The following is a 19,653-nucleotide window of genomic DNA, read 5'->3' as shown; positions in this document are numbered from 1 at the left end:
GATGTTGCCCTTGTGACAAAATGTGAGAGTCCGTTTCTGCCTTTCCACCCATATTGCCAGGGGCATCAAAATAGCATCATGTCTGTGTCAGCCTGTTCCAGGGATAAATGGTGCTCACAGGTCTCCCTTTGGCTAACCAGCCTCTTTCTGACGGCCTCAGCAAATAACATCACACCATTCATAACTCATCCTGACACACACACACACACACAGTATGCCGACTGTTGCTCAGACTACCCCATTAACAAACCCTTAACATTCCAAACACACACACACTCAGTTTCCCATTTCCCCACACACACCATGACCAGTGGGGGTCAGACCAAATCCAAATCACCCTAACTCAGTGACAGAGGAAAAATGGCATTTAGTGCAGCAGAAATGATATTCCTGTGTGTCAACGTGATGCATGCACTATTAGTGGATCATAACGTTGGCTCAGTGGTACCCGGGTCCCCCTGTAGGGCTGGCTCTATGGGAAACTCTCTCTCCTATCTGTCACACAGCACAGCAACACAGCACAACACTGAAGGTGTGCTATTGATAGCGGCATCACTGATGACATTGTTGATGCTGTTGTCAAATGTGCTCTTTCACAACTCTGGAGGACAAATAAATAATACTCATTAGAGGACATTTCTCTGTATTCCTCGCTCTCCCTCTGTTCTTTCTGACTCGCACTCACTCATTCCCTCAAACACATTCTCTCTCTCTTCCCCCCAAACACACACACACTTAAGACATGGCAAGTGTGTTTTTTGATAAGAGTAAATAATCAAATAGGCAAATACATTCTCACAGAGACACCATAGGGCAATCATGGGCAGACAGCTCTTAACGATCCAGAACAGAGAAGCAGCAGGCGGACTAGTAGATGATGATTTATGACCAGTGAGAGAGAGAGGAGAGAATACAGAAGGAGAGACAGGACATCTTCCTAGGTTACACTTCAGATAGGTAGGGGGCAGCATTCAGAACAGGCTCTGAAGCACTCATAAATATGATAAAATATGTACAAGAACGTTAACAGGAATCTAAAGAAATGAATGTCCCATAGGCGACATCAGGTATTAGTGTAGTCATCATAATGTGACCGTTGATCATGCCTGGAGCTTTTGTGTTTAACAGCCACAGTGCCTGAGGTTGTATTACCTTTACATAAGACATGGTGAGATATTCTACTCCGTTGTCAGATTGCATTGCACATCATTCTGTTACATGTCTACTCTTCTAATACACTGTTCTGATTCTGTTCTGCGTGTGACATGTGTGAGAGAGTTCCCACAGTAAGTGCTCTGACCCATGTCCTAATACACTTTTCAGGATGTGTGGGCTGAGGCTTGGAGACAGAGGTAAATCTATTGATTTATCCTCTGTAGCTCTGTGTAAACTCTCTCTGCCAGGAGGGCAGTAGCTGTATACAAATAAAGTCCATTGAACTAAGACTATTTCCTGTGAAGAGCAGCAAGTGATGTGGCCGGCGTCAGGGCGAACAAACTAAACACCCACTCTTCCTGATGTGAGCTCTTCTCTCACAGCTCTGCGCGTGGCAAAAACAGCAATGCTGTGATCTCATGCATTATGAATTAGAAAACATGAACACACACTCGCAAAGATAGCAGTAAGTCTTGGCCCATATATAACAGATAATAACTAAAATCCTGTGTACTTCTGTTGGGTCTCTGCCTGTGATGGGGTCGTTACTAAGGCAGCTCCCCCGGGACAACACAGTGCACTCATTCAACACTGCAGTCCCTTTTATTGTCTATGAGAAAACCTCAATGGCTCCGGGTGGAAGTTACCCTTTGACCCGCACAGATCTAGGATAAGCTTACCCTCCTATGAATCCTATCCTTACCTGTTGAGGGGGGTGCTGGTGAAACTGACTGATCAGTGCCTAGGGAGAATGTAATATTAATCCACATGTATGCCTTGAATAGCTCTGATTAACGTCTCACCAAGTTAAGGCCATTGCCAAAGCAGCTACTTCAGCACTACCTCTATTCCAGCACTGTCCTGGAACTATGGAATATGGTCCCTCACACAAATTGTGGGCTCATCATATCACTGCTACAGTGTGCCTACCCCGTAGGCCCGCTCCTAAAACAACTGAAAACAGAGGGGAACTATGGAGCAACCATGACCAACGGGCACCCCGTGTCACTGCGCCGACCGTCCTCTGTGAACCACAATCACCGCCACGGCCTTCCATGAATCCCTTCACACCCCCCTCCGCCCGGGGCAAAGCAAAGAGATCGTTTGTAATGTTATTCTAAGCAATTCAAGTTTTTTTAATCATTAATTAGACTAGTGTTTCCCAAACTCGGTCCTCTGGACCCCAAGGGGTGCACGTTTTGGTTTTGCTCTAACACTACACAGCTGATTCAAATGATCAAAGCTTGATGACTAGTTGATTATTTGAATCAGCTGTGTAGTGCTACGGCAAAAATCAAAACGCACCCCTTGGGGATCCGAGTTTGGGAAACCCTGAATTAGACAGCTAGCACACTCAATCAGAGAAGAGGACTTTATGCATTATGTCATGGCTGTGACAACAGTGAGCTAATCAGCCCCACGCTTCCTGTCTCCTGTGGGATCGTGGGTAATTATGAATGAGCTGGAACATGCAATGTGACGAGTGAGGTAATGTGCTTTTAGTGCTGAGGACGACGGGGAGAGGAGGACTGGGAGAGCAAAGACATCGCTGCTTGCCACCAGAGAGAGAGAGTAGTAGGAAAGAAGAAAGCGAGGAAGAATAAAAAGGGAAGATGAAAGGGGGACATAATAAAGGAGTGCACGCCACACACCATGTTCTCTTACAGAAAGATCCATTATACAGTAGCCTAGCTTTGGACGGATGGATTTGAATAATCCATTCAATGTGACTGCATGATGAATGAGATGTTACATCTCAAGTCTACATATCAATACATTTTGATTTACATGATCATGAATAAATCTTATTCACATTGGAATTCAAAGCCTTGGATGTCACATTTCTTCCCAGTCAAAGCCCAGTAGATGGTATTTCTGAGAAGAGCTGGGTTCTGGTTTATCTTCCAGTGGTAGTGTGTTCCAATTACTGATGTAGGCTCTGACTACTAAACCCTACTCAGTAGGGGCCCTCTGCAGGGCCCTGGGGTTGTGTCCTCTGTGTACTGCTCTGTACCAGCCTTCTCACCAGAGACAGCAATCCAGCCATACTCAGTCAGCAGAACTCTGAAGACCGGTTCAAAAACGCCACATGATGGCTGCCAGCATGACTCATGTTTGGTGTGTGTGATACTGGGGTTATAATTACCCAGAGAGTGTGTGTACACTGCAATCAAAGTTATCTCCTGTAAGTGCCTGTGGACATAGTGACATATATACACTAGGCATCTCAACCTCACACACATGTTACAGTGTGGAGGAGGAGAGGACATGAAAAGGAAGTTCCAACCAACGCTACATCATCTTGCCCTTTCTCTTTCTCAGCAAGTCGCAGCATCTGGATACGGTTGCTCTGGCACCGCTGGAACATTTACATACCCTTGAGTAGCATTGGATATGTGTACAGTTGGCCTATGTGTAAGTATGTGTTGTTGTAAGTGGGCCTATGTGTAAGTATGTGTTGTTGTAAGTGGGCCTATGTGTAAGTATGTGTTGTTGTAAGTGGGCCTATGTGGAAGTCTGTGTTGTTGTAAGTGGGCCTATGTGGAAGTCTGTGTTGTAAGTGGGGCTATGTGGAAGTCTGTGTTGTTGTAAGTGGGCCTATGTGGAAGTCTGTGTTGTTGTAAGTGGGCCTATGTGGAAGCATGTGTTGTTGTAAGTGGGCCTATTTGTTAGTGTGTTTGGTTAAAAATGTCTGTTTCTGTCAAGAGTTTCCTCCTTGAATCTATGATTCCATTGTAGAACGGGGAATTTATAGAATGCGTCGACGGACTTCTGTTTTCATCTCTTAAAGATGATATGCTTCATATCTAACAGAAATGTGCAGTGTGTCTTACAAAAATAATTTACATCCAGTGATTTATAAAGTTCTCAATGAATATGTACAGTTTTCATATATAAATAGGACATATGGAATGTCATTTACACAAACACAAGGCAGGTAAAGGTAGAGCACATCCTCCGATAATGATTGAACGATATCTAAATAAGAATTATTTACTTAATCAACATTATATTAAGACTCACTCTCTTTACATAACAGTTTTTCCATTGATATCATGTACATGTAGAGAGTGAACAAGTATGACTCACAGCATTCCCCACATATACTATATCATGTCTTGGAATGATGGTGCAGTCTGAGACATGTCACAGATCCAGCTGTAGGAAAACCTTGTCAATAGACAGAGCAGGGGACCCTCTTACATGTCCCTACATCCCAAATACACACACGTCTCAATAGCGACCAGGGTATTAGCGTTTCCATAAACAGCTTTTCCAACAGATCTGGAGTCAGTCTCCTATGAACCTCTGTCTTGTGTGATATGTGACACAAACGGAAGAATGCGAATTATCTTCCAGACATTTGTTGCATTATTGAGAATGAGCGGCTTGCAGCTAAAAGTATGTCATGTGTGATTCTCATTGACAAGAGGTTTGTTCTGGCAGGCGTAGAGATATGAAATGTAGAGATGTCCCCTATCTCAGACAAAATGGCCACCTGAGCTAGAAGGGCTTTAAACACTATTCAATAAACACAGGTAACCAGAGGGGTGGGGAGTGACACCTGACATTCTTCTTGCATTATTTACTGGAAAAAATCTTGTCAAAGAGTTAAATGGTGTTAAATAGAAACCTGGTTCCTATTAGTGCAAGGAGAGGTTGCTGTTGTTTTTTTTACCTATCCGGTAATGTTACTATTAGTTTTGATTAAATAAATACCTGTGCAGGTACTAACTTTATATCCCATATTAAATTCAGATATAACTGCTAGATCACTAATACTCTCATATAATTCAATATTATCAATAATATTCATGACTTATTATAAGTAAATAGTCATGAGTCTAAACAGGACAGTACAGAAAACGGGGATTAAAAAAAAAAAGATTGACAGTCCAGGGTATACAAACCTATAGGGATGAATAGTTTGAGCAAGCTTGCCCTCTAGTGTCTGAGTAGTGAACTACTTTGCAAAGCAAGAAGAGGCGAGGAATCCTCTGTATCATGTGACAAGGGAGATAGTAACAGGCATTTTAAAACAGGGCAATGACAAAATACTAGCCTGTCATCCCCCCCCAAAAATGTATTCAAAATATGTCATCTTGTTCAGCCGTCCTGTACCGCTCTCTCGTGTCAGTGGCCCAGTGAGCGTTTCTGGATTGCTTCCGAGACGGCGATACGATGACAGAGCGAGGGTCGTCACTGCTTACCACAGCCCGGCACGATCATGTTAGCACCCGCCTACCAGAGACACACAGAAAGAGAAACACACTCAGTCAACCCACATGGACTGACACAGGCAGAAACACAGGTAAACACTAGGGCCCAGAGGCATGTACTCACCTCAGCACACTTATGGATGGCAGAAGGACCCACTCCTCCGTCCACAATGTCCAGAGAGGGAAACTGACTCCTCAGCCAGCTCACCTGGCCACACACAGAAACAGACGTGTTAATAACATGTCCCAAATATGCCACACACCGACATACATGCTCAAGATTGATGAAAATAAATCCACTGGGGCTGATTATATTCACGTCTTCTTGCTGCAGCTTTCTGCTCCCCTTATTGCGGAATCATTGACATTTTTTACTTGACGATTGGGGATATCCCCAAGTTCTGGAAGGTCTGCTAAGTTAAGATCTTTCTTAACTTCTAAATCTATTTTAAATGTGCATCAGTTGGGCTTCAGACCAGGCCATAGCACCATCTTGGCAGCATCACTGGTATTAAATGTGGTAAATTGTTTGGATAGGAAGAAACACTGTGCTGCTATATTTATTGACACTGTCAACTACTCTTTACTAATTCTACGGTTGTCTGAAATTGGCCTGGATCAAGCGTCATGTAATTGTTCGATTTTAGGTTCTGTACTTTTTACTTGACTTGGCTTTTTCGGAGCTGCAATCTGCCTTTGTTGCTTTGCAGAAAGCCTTTGTTGAACTGAAAATTAGTACTTAATGAAGGTAAAACCAAGTACATAGTTTTCCAATTCACTTAAAAATGTATCTGATGATTTATGCATATTGGATGATGCCCACATTAACCGTGTCCCCGTGTATAAATATCTTTGGCATCTGGATTGACAAAAAGTTATTTTAAAAAGCATATGGATGAATTAGTTAGGAAGTTGAGGATAAATAGATCATGCCTCTCCCTAAACAGCAGAAAGCAGATCATTCAGTCAACTTCCTGCCAGTGCTAGACTACAGTGACACCATTTATATGAAAGCAGCTGCCGCTACACTGAAACCATTAGAAGCAGTTTACAATGGCACACTTCGCTTTATTACGGGAGGCAGGTTCAGTACATATCATTGCATCCTATAAGTCTCGTAGATCAATACACTACTCTATTTTTGTTTAGAAAGCCCACTTGCAAACTTCAACCGTACCTTACTTCCTTGTTAAACTACAGACTTACAAGTCACCACAAGCAGATATCATTCTGAAATGTCTCATTCATACTCAGATGACACAATGTCCACTGATGACATTGTAACAAACCTCTGCATTCAAGAGACCTTGTGTATAAGTCAGATTACAGATGAGGACAAAAAGCTTTTTCATGCTGCTTATCAGGGATGTACTTTCTCTGGTGAGACACAAAGTTAAGTAAATTAACACTTATAGAAACACGAAAACATACGACCTTGGGCATCATGTCCTCCATGAACTTCTGGCCTCCAAAGCCAGGCTCCACAGTCATGACCAGAGCCATGTTGATCTGTCCAGCCCACGGTGCAAACTCCTCTACTGTAGTCCCAGGCTTTATGGCTAGGCCCACCTATAAGACACACACACGTTGGTTTTACAATCCTTGTGTGGATCAAACAACTGATTCCCATCCAAAATCCTATTTTCCCTAACCTAACCCTTAACAGATCCCTAACCCTAATTGTAACCCTAAACCTAAGACTAAAAAAGCATTTTTCCTCGTGGGGAATTCTGGTCCCCACTATGATAGTAAAGCCAAAAACACACACACACATGGGTGAAGAAGACACATAGTAAAACTGGCAGAAGACACATAGTTGTGAACTTTCTCTGACTTGTGTGTGAATTACACTTTACATCCATTCTCTCTGACCATTAATTTCTCTCCCATATCTGGACCTCTCGTCTCCCTCTATAGTCAACACTGCTTCACCTTCATGCCGCTCTCTCTGATCTCCTTGATGAGGTTTCCAGCATTGGTGGTGGCCTCCGGGTGGAATGTGTACTGATTTGGATCCTGCTGCTGCCTTGGGTTTCACCCACTGCTCTGGCCTCGATACCATCACGTGCATATCTGGAAGAAAACACACACACACACTTTTGAGATGGCTGCTATGTTAAATTGAACAATCTATGATACTATGTAGACCGAAATAGCATGGGGGCACCAGTGTCTGTGATAATAGGGACTCCTCAATGTTTTGTTGTCCTATTACAAGGCGATAGCGTAACCATATCAGAGTGCGCGGTTGTGTTACTCACCAAAAAGGGTCTGGCCTCACACAGTTCCTCAGGCACTCCACCATGGGATGACCGAACATGATGTTGGGTACAAAATGACTTCAGGGAAACAACATACAATAATTAGCCTCATGTGATTTAATCTAATCCAGTCACTTTGGTGGTGATGCAAGGCAGGCAATAAGATACATTGAAATGCAAATCAGTGCTATATTAGTGTTGAATAAAACTTAAGCTAACAAAATATAAGTAGCTAAAGAAAAATTGAGGATGTTGTAAACAGAGTTGCAGAATGTTATGCAACCTGGACTGGCTTTGCTAAAATATGCATGCATTCAGTGTTACAGCTAGCTAAACTGCTTGACATGATTGCTAAAGAAACTGAGGCTATGCTAGCTTGCTAGGACTAGCGGAAATCAATGCACTTCTTAGCTAGCGTTGTAGCCTATGAAGCATCCTGATGTGGCTTTGCTCACCCGTCAATAACGTCGAGGTGCAGGAAGTCAGCCCCGCACTCCATCATTCGAACACATTCAGTGCCAATGCATGCTAGTTAGGTCACTGGGATGGATGGGCCTATTTTTTTGCGCAGTATTAGAAATATATATTTATTTTCTTATTTAACTAGGCAATTTAACTAGTTCCAGCATCTTTCCGCTGTACGACGTGCGGGTGCTATCTGCCCTGCTCTCACCTGGCTGTGCAAGAAAGCAGTTCATGAAGTACTCGAACGTGTTAGTTTGCTACTTCCGCGTTTAACGCTGTTTTCAAAATAAAGTACATAAGCATCGACCGTTGCTTTTCCAAAAGTTGCCACTGGATGGCGGACAACTCAAACTGAAGTTACCTATCAAATCAGTGTTCACATATTTTTCCATGGTGAAATATTAATTCATATTGCACACAGAGCTCATATCGTTCCCTAGTTGGCTGTAAGATTTAGTAGATTTGACTGAAGTTGAAAGGTAGAGATGAGCTGTGTTGGTTGGCCCCATTCCCAAGAATGTGGGGGACCATCTCAGCAGTGTGTGCTCGAGCTGTCCCCTGAGAACAGGAGACAGAGCCAGACAAGACCAAGGCCAATGGTCACATAAAGGACTGTGGGGACTGTGGGGGGGACCAATACCACCTCTATAGGCTACTGCCTCTCTCTCTTTCATTCTCACACACACACACACACACATGCGTATGCGCGCCCACACACACTGTTGTCTAAAGCATTGTGACTCTGTGCCCTGCTGTGGTAAAAGGTTTAAAAGTTTTGAAGAGAGTTCATCCGTAGTCCAATCTCCAAGTTATTATGATTTATAAGAATGTGAAAAATGTATCCTTAGTAGTTCCAGCAATGTTTTCTGTGGCTCTGGCCCACTTCAGGCTCAGTCACATCCCACTGGGCACATAGTCTATTCAAAGTCTATTCCAAGTTGGTTCAAAGTAACTTATTTAAATTAAGTAGAAATAACGTTTCAACCAGTATGTGTCCAGTGGGACACATGCCGATGAGAGTAAACACCAATCCGACATTTATGGGTTTGGGCTGCGGGTTGCGTTACCGCTGTAGAGTTGATGGTGGGCTGTGGTAGCATGGTATGCACCGGGGGACAAGAAAGGTAATATGTTATTCTCACATTGACTTGAGTTAGAGTAAGTGGTTGTCATGGTGAATGGGAGCCTTGAGTAAGAGCCTCTAAGAGAGCTGTAAAGCTTTAGGATATGACAGCCTCTCCATTGACACACACACACACACACACACACACACACACACACACACACACACACACACACACACACACACACACACACACACACACACACACACACACACACACACACACACACACACACAGAGCAAGGTTGGGGCCACTATACATTTACACTGTGTTTGTTTTACATGTCTGTCTTTCCTCATGACTCCATCTAAACATCATTCTCTCAGACGCCCTCTTAAGAGCTTTAGAGGTGATGAAGTAGTGTCCTACTACAGGGGTACAGTAAAGACTATTTGTAAAGAGTCCAGGGTGGGTTGTATGGATACGAATCTACCTGTTGCTCTATATAATACAGGTTGTTTCTCTGAGGTTAAGAGGGTTAATATTCTTGACTTTCCATGAGGTGACATTATGAAATGGTGCTCTCGGCGGTGGTGTTTTTTTTAGTGAGAAGGCAGAGAAGATTCACAGTGAAATGCCCAGGTTAAAGGCTTTTTTAAGGCGCCATATTTACATGTATTTACAACAAAAGCATCAGGACGACGAATCGAGAAAGTAACATAACCTGTAGTTGTGACAGGGCGACATATGGTCAGAACTTGGAGTCAAAATTGAGATACCATTGTGTAGTGGTTGTGTTTAGGAATTATGTGAATGACCTATGCTCCCCAAAGAGCAAAAGGGTTTAACATTTTACTGCAGTGGGCTAAATCAGGGTCACACAGTGTTTTTTGGTATTCTTAAACAAATTTACTTTGAAACAAAAGTATACACCTCACACACATGGTTATGGGCTTAAAAAAAGAAGACACCTTTACCATATTAGATATAGAGTTGAAATGTATTCAATTTTGAGTTTGCATCCCAATATTACACTTTATATACAGAAGACTGAAATATAACAAAACTTTTTGACATAGAAACACCAGATTTTTTACGTTTAAAAAATAATCATGTTATTCAAAATATCTCTGCCAAGATATATCTCACTCTACTAACAATGTCATGGAATGGCATGGCATGGCATGGCATGGCCTAGCTGGTTCAAATCCAACCACAATGTGAGGAAACTCCCTGTCGACTGCATGCATAGGGCAATGAAAAGTTCACTGGCATCAATAGAAGTAGGAGTCTAATTCATGTCATTATTTTATTAGTCTGGTTATTCTGGCTCTTTCAAAGTATTGAGCTTTACAATTGAGAAATCCAACCCCTTTAAGTCCACAATATTAAGCAATATGCCTTGATACTTATTTTTCAAGATCAGAGTCTGGATGGATGTTTTTCACCAATGCATTAATATGGTTTCAACTCAGTTTCTCCTATGAGGTCTCAGTAGTTATTTCAGACCAACCTTGAGGTGGCGGTAGTACGGTCGTTCCACCAATTTGGTGCCTTTTGAGAAGTGTAACTTTGTCCAAAAAAATCAGTGTTTGGTTTCAATTTCAACAAGCTGTCATAAGAGTATATGTTCAACTTAATAAAAAACACCTTTTTCCACCTCAAGAAAAAAAGGATTATAGCAAGTCCCTGTTATGTGCAAAATAAAGTAACAAAGTTGACCATAACAGGGTTGACCATAACAGGGTTGAGGACAGGGGGAATGAAAGCCTGTTGTGTGCAACAAGGGGAAATTGAATGCAAACTTAAAATAAAGTGAAATTGTTCAAACTTTTCTAGCCTGACTATCTATGGGTAACAAGGTTGACGTGTTATGCTTGACGTGCCCAGTTTTCTACCACAAAACATCAGCAAATGGCCAAAAGAGTAAAACCAACTATTAGTTGTTAAAAGTTTATTTAGAAAAAAATATTTAAAAAATAATAGTTTCAAAATATTCAAACGTGAGTTAACAGGGTTGACCTTAAAATGATGTACAGATGAACATTAAACACTCATCACATTAAATAAATAATCATCTTCAGAAATGACTTTGTCAAAGCAACAAAACAACTAGGGCTTTATAACAATGGTGAAACTTGGAGAAATCTTAGGGTTAAGTGGGTTAAAATCTTCCTAGAAGTGACACAGGGTTGACGGAGGGACATTTTGACTCTTTAGCAAGTCTTTATTGAATTATCAGGGTGGTCTATATTAAAGGACACTTAATTTAATTAACAGGCTTTTAAAAGGCAATATTGTTCACAATTTCTACTTAAAATATAAAATGTTTACATGCTACAGGTGGCAAATGAATGGCTAAACAGCAGCATGTGTGTCAGACGGGTTTGAACTCATTTTACACACATCTAAAGCACATTGTTTACTGGCTATTAATTCAACTCAGCTGGCATATCAATGCCAAACTCTCTCCAAATGTGAAGCCTGAAACAACAGAGGCAGTCACACTGGAGACAGACTGATCAGACCTCCCAGGATATTAGAGTAGAACAAGAATAAGATTTGTATTTGATTGGGAATAGTTTGATTGTATTGTACGTGTATTTGATCAATGTGTTGTCTTCCAAGTAATGCCAGTAATAACAGTGAAGGTTTTCAGGCTCTTCTAACACTACAATAAGTGTTTCTCAGATGAGTTTGGTTTATGTGATATAACATGGATATGTCCAGCATGGACAGGACAGGGTGGGGTTTATCTGACCTATGACCTATACCATTCTCCATAGAGGAACAGCAATAGGGCTCTTTATTGTACTTCCTGGATGGTGGTTGATTTAAATGATAATACAGTAGACAATCCTCCTCCTTACTGTACAATCAGGTCGGTGTGTTCCTCCTGGTTTCCGGCTGCGGTTGACTCTAGCCTCCTGAGCAAACAGCCTGAGATCTACTGTAGGTCTTCAGAAGGTCAGGAGGAGAGAGGAGCGTGTGTCCTCCTGGTCTCTCCCATCCTCCGCTTTGTGTAACTCCGGTCGGGGGTCCGGAGGGGGAAGAGACTGATGGGGAGATGGGGGAAGTCACGTCCCAAGCCTGATTGTCCTGATTGTCTTATGTTTGTTTTCCTGCATGCACGGTCTGATGAGGACAGTCCTGGCATTTTCCTTCATTAATGAGACACTTGTTAGGGAAGCCCTTGTTATCAGGTTGTCTCGTTAGGCAGAAGTTTGTTAGGCGAGCTCTTGATGAGATATCCTTGAGGATGGGGAGTATGCGCAGGGCGGTGCCCATGAGGGGTGTCACTACATCCTGTAGAGGCTACTGGGAGTAGAGGAAGGGAGACAGACAGCTAAAAATAAGAGATGAAGGCAGAGAGAGGGAAGAACATAATTGCTTATATTCCTATTCTCTTTTCTTCCTTAGGATGTCAATATGAGTTTCACTTTGGACTAAGTAGTAGAATTTGAGCCATTTGACCTATAAGCTATTGTGTCCTAAGTTTTCAGTCTACATGTAAGATTTAGTCTGTTTGTGCCAATGTGCCTCTAAATCTCCCAATGTGCCTCTAAAGGATTATTTAGTCAGCGGTCATCGCAAGGACCCTAAATCATGACCGGGTCATGTCACAGTACGTCTGAGCATTTTTCCCAAATTGACCAGAGCATCAGCATTTTAAACTGTCCTGACCGTAACCCACCACTTCAGAGGGCCGCTGTGGCCCAGCATGTAATTGTCTGTTTAAGCCCCCTTCAGGGAGAAATGGATCTACTCTCTTTAAGCACTGGAATGTTTCATTCAAACAGGCGGAAGGGGAGGGTATGAATGAAAAAGGCTTTAGTGCTAATCCCAAATGATACATTGCCAAATTATTGCTGAATATAGCCTGTATTTACTGTGAATAAGAGCAGCTGGTTCATTCAGCCTACATCAGTCAAGTTAATTCATCACTTTTCCGGCTCAGAAAATTCTACATTGAAGGGTGAGTTAGGGTGAGCTAAGCTTTATACAGACTTTACTAGGGTAATCTTTTGAACCTTGTATTTGTGAATGCGTTAGTTAAATTATTGTTGAAAAAAATGTAAATTTCAAGCCTTAATGGATTATTGTTCTTTTTTATAACCCCCTTTCTTGGTAGAATGTTAATACAACTGAATTACCCTTTGGGATTTTCCCACTAATTAGAAGTATCTGCTGAATAGCACAGCAGGGCAGTCTTAATTTTACATTCACAGCAGGGGCTCTGGGTACTGAAGGGTTGGTTATGAAAAGAGAGAAAATCCAAGTCTGATAAAATACTTAAAGGTCAACCGACTGGGGAAAGACTCACAGCCTCCCCGTCTTTCACACCCAAGGATTTTGTGAATATGTCTCAGTTTCTCCTTCAATTTGCCATATTTTTCAATCTCTGATCTCTCATCTCTAATCTATTTGTCTCACTCATGTGGGCATGCACGCACGCACGCACACACACACACACACACACACACACACACACACACACACACACACACACACACACACACACACACACACACACACACACACACACACACACACACACACACACACACACACACACACACACACACACACACACACACACACACACACACACACACACACACACACACACACGTCCACAGCCCTGTGAAGCACTGTCTTGCTCAACTGTCTTCCACTGCAAACTCTTCAAAGCATGCCTGGCCTTTCTTTCTGCAGGTTCAAGTCAAAACGATGTGGGTTTGATCTGCTGTTAGGGCACCCCCTCAGAGGCTTCAGTGCTGGTAGTGCTGAGAGTAATAATGATATTAACCAACATAGCTCAGCTGTGTGGAAAAGCATACAGGATACCCACTGGGTGCAAATTGAACCTCCATTGTTGAGAAAATATGTCTCTTTTTATTTTGAATAGAAGTGCCAAAATATTATTAGTATCACATGATGGAGTGGGAGGATGGATTCCCAGCCCCATTAAGTGGCTCAACCAGCTGTTGTAGTCCCACTGTGGTGAGCTATAGATGCTTTAACAAGGTGACAATTCATAACAGCCTCAATGGAGAGGATACTCTGAATGGTCACTGTACTCTGTCCGTGTCAGATAAGCTATTGCATCACCCACCGGTGTAGAACTGTAACTAACTGTTACCACTGATTAATGTCCAAACCAAGCTTACTGTTGTCATAGACAGCATATGCAATCATCACGTTTTGTAAATCTCCCTTTGTGTGAGTGCACGCACGCAGACACACAGGCAAACAGGCACGTACGCACACAAGCACGCATGAACGCACTCACACACACACACACACACACACACACACACACACACACACACACACACACACACACACACACACACACACACACACACACACACACACACACAACACCCCCACACACACTCTCTCTTAACTTGCCATGACAGTCTGTCTTCCTGTTCCTGAGATGGACTGTAATAGTCTCCAGGCAGGATTTGTCCACTGTGACTCTCTAGGGATGAGAGAAAGCAGAGGGCAATGAACACAGCTACAAACCACATACACTAAGACGTCCATACATTCACACCATACAGCTCTCATCACACACATTCACATCATATACACACACTACCAATCTCAATGGATCCTAACCACTCATACACACAAGTCTGTCTCAATGATCTTCATGGTGGGCCACCCTATCACACACATTTGGGTTAAGTGTAATTATAACACAAGCATTTATGAGCTGTATATTCCTTTATAAACAGTATGTTTGTAATTCCTGTCCCCAGGGAACTCCACATCTGTGGCCCTCTACCCCAGGGTGCAACAGCAGCTGTCTCTGGTTTGGGAAGAAGGGTTGTAACTCCTGCAGCTGACTGTCCAAACCCCCTCAAACACGCTATGAGACCTCCCTGGGCCTGCTCTTCTAACACAGTGGGCCAAGGACTGTTGTACAGTATCCACATGTACTGGTCATGAAACACACACACTATATATATTATTTTTTGCTGTAAATTTTTTATTTTATTTATATTTTTTTATTTGGGGGGGGGGATATTAAAACATACAACTCTACTGGCAATGATGCCACTCAACATTTACAATACATTCAGTCATCTAACAGACTCCCATCCAGAGTGAGCCACAGAAGCAACCGGGGTCAACGACCTGCTCAAGGGCACGTCGACAGATCTCCCTCAACGTCAATTACGGGAACCCGAACCAGCGACCTATCTGCCACCGGCCCAAGCTCCCAACCGTCAGGCCAGCAGCCCTCCAAGATTATTTTTACTTAATCTTTGACTGTCATTCTACCCCCCGCCCAGCAACTCCACTCCCACTTGTCTACAATTCCACATCCCAACCCTCAGCTTTCCTCAGCCCATACCACCTATCTCTGCTGGCCACCTTCTTCAGATTTCTACGCACCATATATCTTTCAACTATGCTGTGATTTTTAACATACAATTTGAATCTATCGAATCTAATGGAATCCACAGATTGCGATTTGAAGATAAATACTTTTACTGAGAGTATTTGTATGTTAGTAATTGACTGACCAGGTGTCTCCAGATCTCCCAACAATGCTATTTCTAGGGTACATTTTTATGAATATTATGCTTTTTCAGAGACCCGAAACAGGCTACCTGAGGGCAATACCAAAACAAATGGTCTATTGATTCTGTACGTGCGTGCGTGCGTGCGTGCGTGCGTGCGTGCGTGCGTGCGTGCGTGCGTGGAGGGAAAACGCTTATCTCTGCCTGCACCCTGTAGAGGTGAAGTACTGTACAGTTCACACTGTTATACTCTCTGGTGGAATCATCACCATGGACACCACTGCATGACTGCTGTTATCAGAGGAAATTGTCTGTTAAAGTAGGGAGGTCCTCCGCAAGTTATTCCAACCCCTAAACACACACACACATACTTACTGACAATGGCTCCCTTTTTCAAATTATCCAGAGAATAGACGGAAGCAAGAGTATTGTTGTTATGGCTGATGAACCTCAGGAGAGGCTCAGTGAGACGTAAGGGAGCGCTCGACAAACAATGCTTGTATTATGACTCAGGCCCTGCTGTGTATCTGCCCCAGTGTTTTAATTTGCCATATATTCATATATTCATATATTTGCCTACTAGAAAGTGTGTGCCCTGAGGCCTGGAGAGAAGCAAAAGTAATTCCACTACCCAAGAATAGTAAAGCCCAGTTTACTGGCTCAAATAGCCGACCAATCAGCCTGTTACCAACCCTAAGTAAACTTTGGAAAAAATTGTGTTTGACCAGATACAATGCTATTTTACTGTAAACAAATTGACAACAGACTTTCAGCACGCTTATAGGGAAGGACATTCAACAAGCACAGCACTTACACAAATTATTGATTGGCTGAGAGAAATTGATGATAAAAAGATTGTGAGAGCTGTTTTGTTAGACTTCAGTGCGGCTTTTGACATTATCGATTATAGTCTGCTGATGGAAAACCTCATGTATTATGGCTTTACACCCCCTGCTATATTGTGGATAAAGAGAACATAATCTGGGTAGAATCAGGAATTCCCCAGGCCAGCTGTCTAGGCCCTTTACCTTTTTCAATATTTACTAATGACATGCCGCTGGCCTTGAGTAAAGCCAGTGTGTCTATGTATGCTGATGACACAACACTATACACATCAGCTCCTACGGCAGTAGAAAGTTGCTGCTACACTTAACAAAGAGATGCAGTTAGTTTCAAAGTGGGTGGTAAGGAATAAGTTAGTCCTAAATATTTCCAAAACTAAAACCATTGTATTTGGGAAAAATCATTCACTAAACCATAACGCTCAACTAAATCTTGTAATAAATAATGTGGAAATTGAGCAAGTTGCGGTGTCTAAAATACATGGGGTAACCCTGGATTTTAAACTGTCATGGTCAAAACATGTTGATACAACAGTAGCTAAGAAGGGGAGAAGTCTGTCCATAATAAAGAGCTGCTCTGCCTTTTTAACCAGACTATCAACAAGGCAGGTCCTACAGGCTCTGGTTTTGCCACACCTGGACTACTGCTCAGTTGTGTGGTCAGGTACCACAAAGAGGGACTTATGAAAATTGCAATTGGCTCAGAACAGGGCAGCACGGCTGGCCCTTAAATGTACACAGAGAGCTAACAATAATAATATGCATGTAAATCTCTCATGGCTCAAAGTGGAGGAGAGATTGACTACATCATTACTTGTTTTTGTAAGATGTGTTGACATGCAGAATTCACCGAGGTATCTTTTTAAACTACTAGCACACAGCTCGGACACCCATGCATACCCCACAAGACTTGCCACCAAAGGTCTCTTCACAATCGCCAAGTCCAGAATAGAATATGGGAGGCTCAATGTACTACATAGAGCCATGGCTACATAGAACTCTATTTCACATCAGGTAACTGATGCAAGCAGTAGAATCAGATTTTAAAAACAGATAGAAATACACCTTATAGAACAGCGGGGACTGTGAAGAGACACACACACACAGGCACAGACACACATACACATGATAAGACACGCACTCTACACACACACGGATGTTGTATTGGAAATATGATAGTGGAGTAGTGGCCTGAGGGAACACACTAAATGTATTGGGTAAAGTGTTATGAAATGTTATGTCATGTAATATATTAAACTGTATATAACTGCTTTAATGTTGCTGGACCCCAGGAAGAGTAGCTGCTTGGGTATCCTTAATAAATACAAATACAAATTCAGCCATTAAATATCCTGTAAGGTATTTTCTCTACTTTTAGACTCATTTTCCTCCTGCTGGTTGGCAGTATAAAGGCTGATATTGACTTTGCTGATGTATTTTTGTTCGGGAAAGCTGAAGGCTTTGGGTCAACCTTATCATCCTTATCTTATCAACCTATATACACAGGCAGTTAGGAAAGTAAAGGCTAGCTTTTTCAAACAGACAATTTGCATCAATTTGCAATTTGCAAACAATTTGCATCCTGTAGCACAAACTCCAAAAAGTTCTGGGACACTGTAAAGTCCATGGAGAATAAGAGCACGTCCTCCCAGCTGCCCACTGCACTGAGGCTAGGAAACACTGTCACCACCAATAAATCAATTTTAAATTTTTTAAATCTATTTTCAATTAGCATTTTTCTACGGCTGGCCATGCTTTCCACCTGGCTACCCCTACCCCAGTCAACAGCTCTGCACCCCCCACAGCAACTTGCCCCAGCCTCCCCCATTTCTCCTTCACCCAAATCCAGATAGATGATGTTCTGAAAGAGCTGCAAAATCTGGACCCCTGCAAATCAGCTGGGCTAGACAATCTGGACCCTCTCTTAAATTGTCCGCCGTAATTGTTGCAACCCCTATTACTAGCCTGTTCAACCTCTCTTTCGTATCGTCTGAGATCCCTAAAGATTGGAAAGCTGCCGCAATCATCCCCCTCTTCAAAGGGGGAGACACTCTTGACCCAAGCTGTTACAGACCTATGTCTATCCTACCCTGCCTTTCTAAAGTCTTCGAAAGCCAAGTTAACAAACAGATCACCGAACATTTCAAATCCCACTGTACCTTCTCCGCTGTGCAATCTGGTTTCCGAGCTGGTCATGGGTGCACCTCAGCCACGCTCAAGGTCCTAAACGATATCATAGCCACCATCGATAAAAGACAATACTGTGTAGCCGTATTCATCAACCTGGCCAAGGCTTTCGACTCTGTCATTCAACGCATTCTTATCGGCAGACTCAACAGCCTTGGTTTCTCAAATGACTGCCTCGCCTGGTTCACCAACTACCTCTCAGATAGAGTTCAGTGTGTCAAATCGGAGGGCCTGTTGTCCAGACCTCTGGTAGTCTCTATGGGGGTGCCACAGGGTTCAATTCTCGGGCCAACTCTTTTCTCTGTATACATAAATGGTGTCGCTCTTGCTGCTGGTGATTCTTTTGATCCACCTCTACGCAGATGACACCATTCTGTATACTTCTGGCCCTTCTTTGGACACTGTGTTAACAAACCTCCAGACAAGATTCAATGCCATACAACACTCCTTCCGTGGCCTACAACTGCTCTTAAATGCAAGTAAAACTAAATGCATGCTCTTCAACCGATTGCTGGCCGCACCCGCCCGCCCGTCTAGCATCACTACTCTGGACAGTTCTGACTTAGAATATGTGGACAACTAGAAATACCTAGGTGTCTGGTTAGACTGTAAACTCTCCTTCCAGACTCACAATAAACATCTCCAATCCAAAATTAAATCTAGAATCGGCTTCCTATTTTGCAACAAAGCATCCTTCACTGATGCTGCCAAACATACCCTCATAAAACGGACTATCCTGACGATTCTTGACTTCGGCGATGTCATTTACAAAATAACCTCCAACACTCTACTCAGCAAATTGGATGCAGTCTATCACAGTGCCATCCGTTTTGTCACCAAAGCCCCAAATACTACCCACCACTGCAACCTGTATGCTCTCACTGGCTGGCCCTCGCTTCATATTCGTCGCCAAACCCACT

The 19,653-nt window shown here is 42.7% G+C and overlaps 1 pseudogene; it reads right to left on the bottom strand.

Annotated features, from left to right (window-relative positions):
* Positions 1-868: 868 nt before the first annotated feature.
* LOC129816846 (ribulose-phosphate 3-epimerase-like) lies at positions 869-8,421 on the bottom strand (annotated as a pseudogene).
* Positions 8,422-19,653: the final 11,232 nt, after the last annotated feature.

This window comes from Salvelinus fontinalis, chromosome 19 (genome assembly GCF_029448725.1).
Source record: "Salvelinus fontinalis isolate EN_2023a chromosome 19, ASM2944872v1, whole genome shotgun sequence".
In the NCBI taxonomy this organism is placed as follows: domain Eukaryota; kingdom Metazoa; phylum Chordata; class Actinopteri; order Salmoniformes; family Salmonidae; genus Salvelinus; species Salvelinus fontinalis.
The sequence above is the reverse complement of the archived record's forward strand: the minus strand, read 5'-3'. Positions and strand labels throughout refer to the sequence as shown.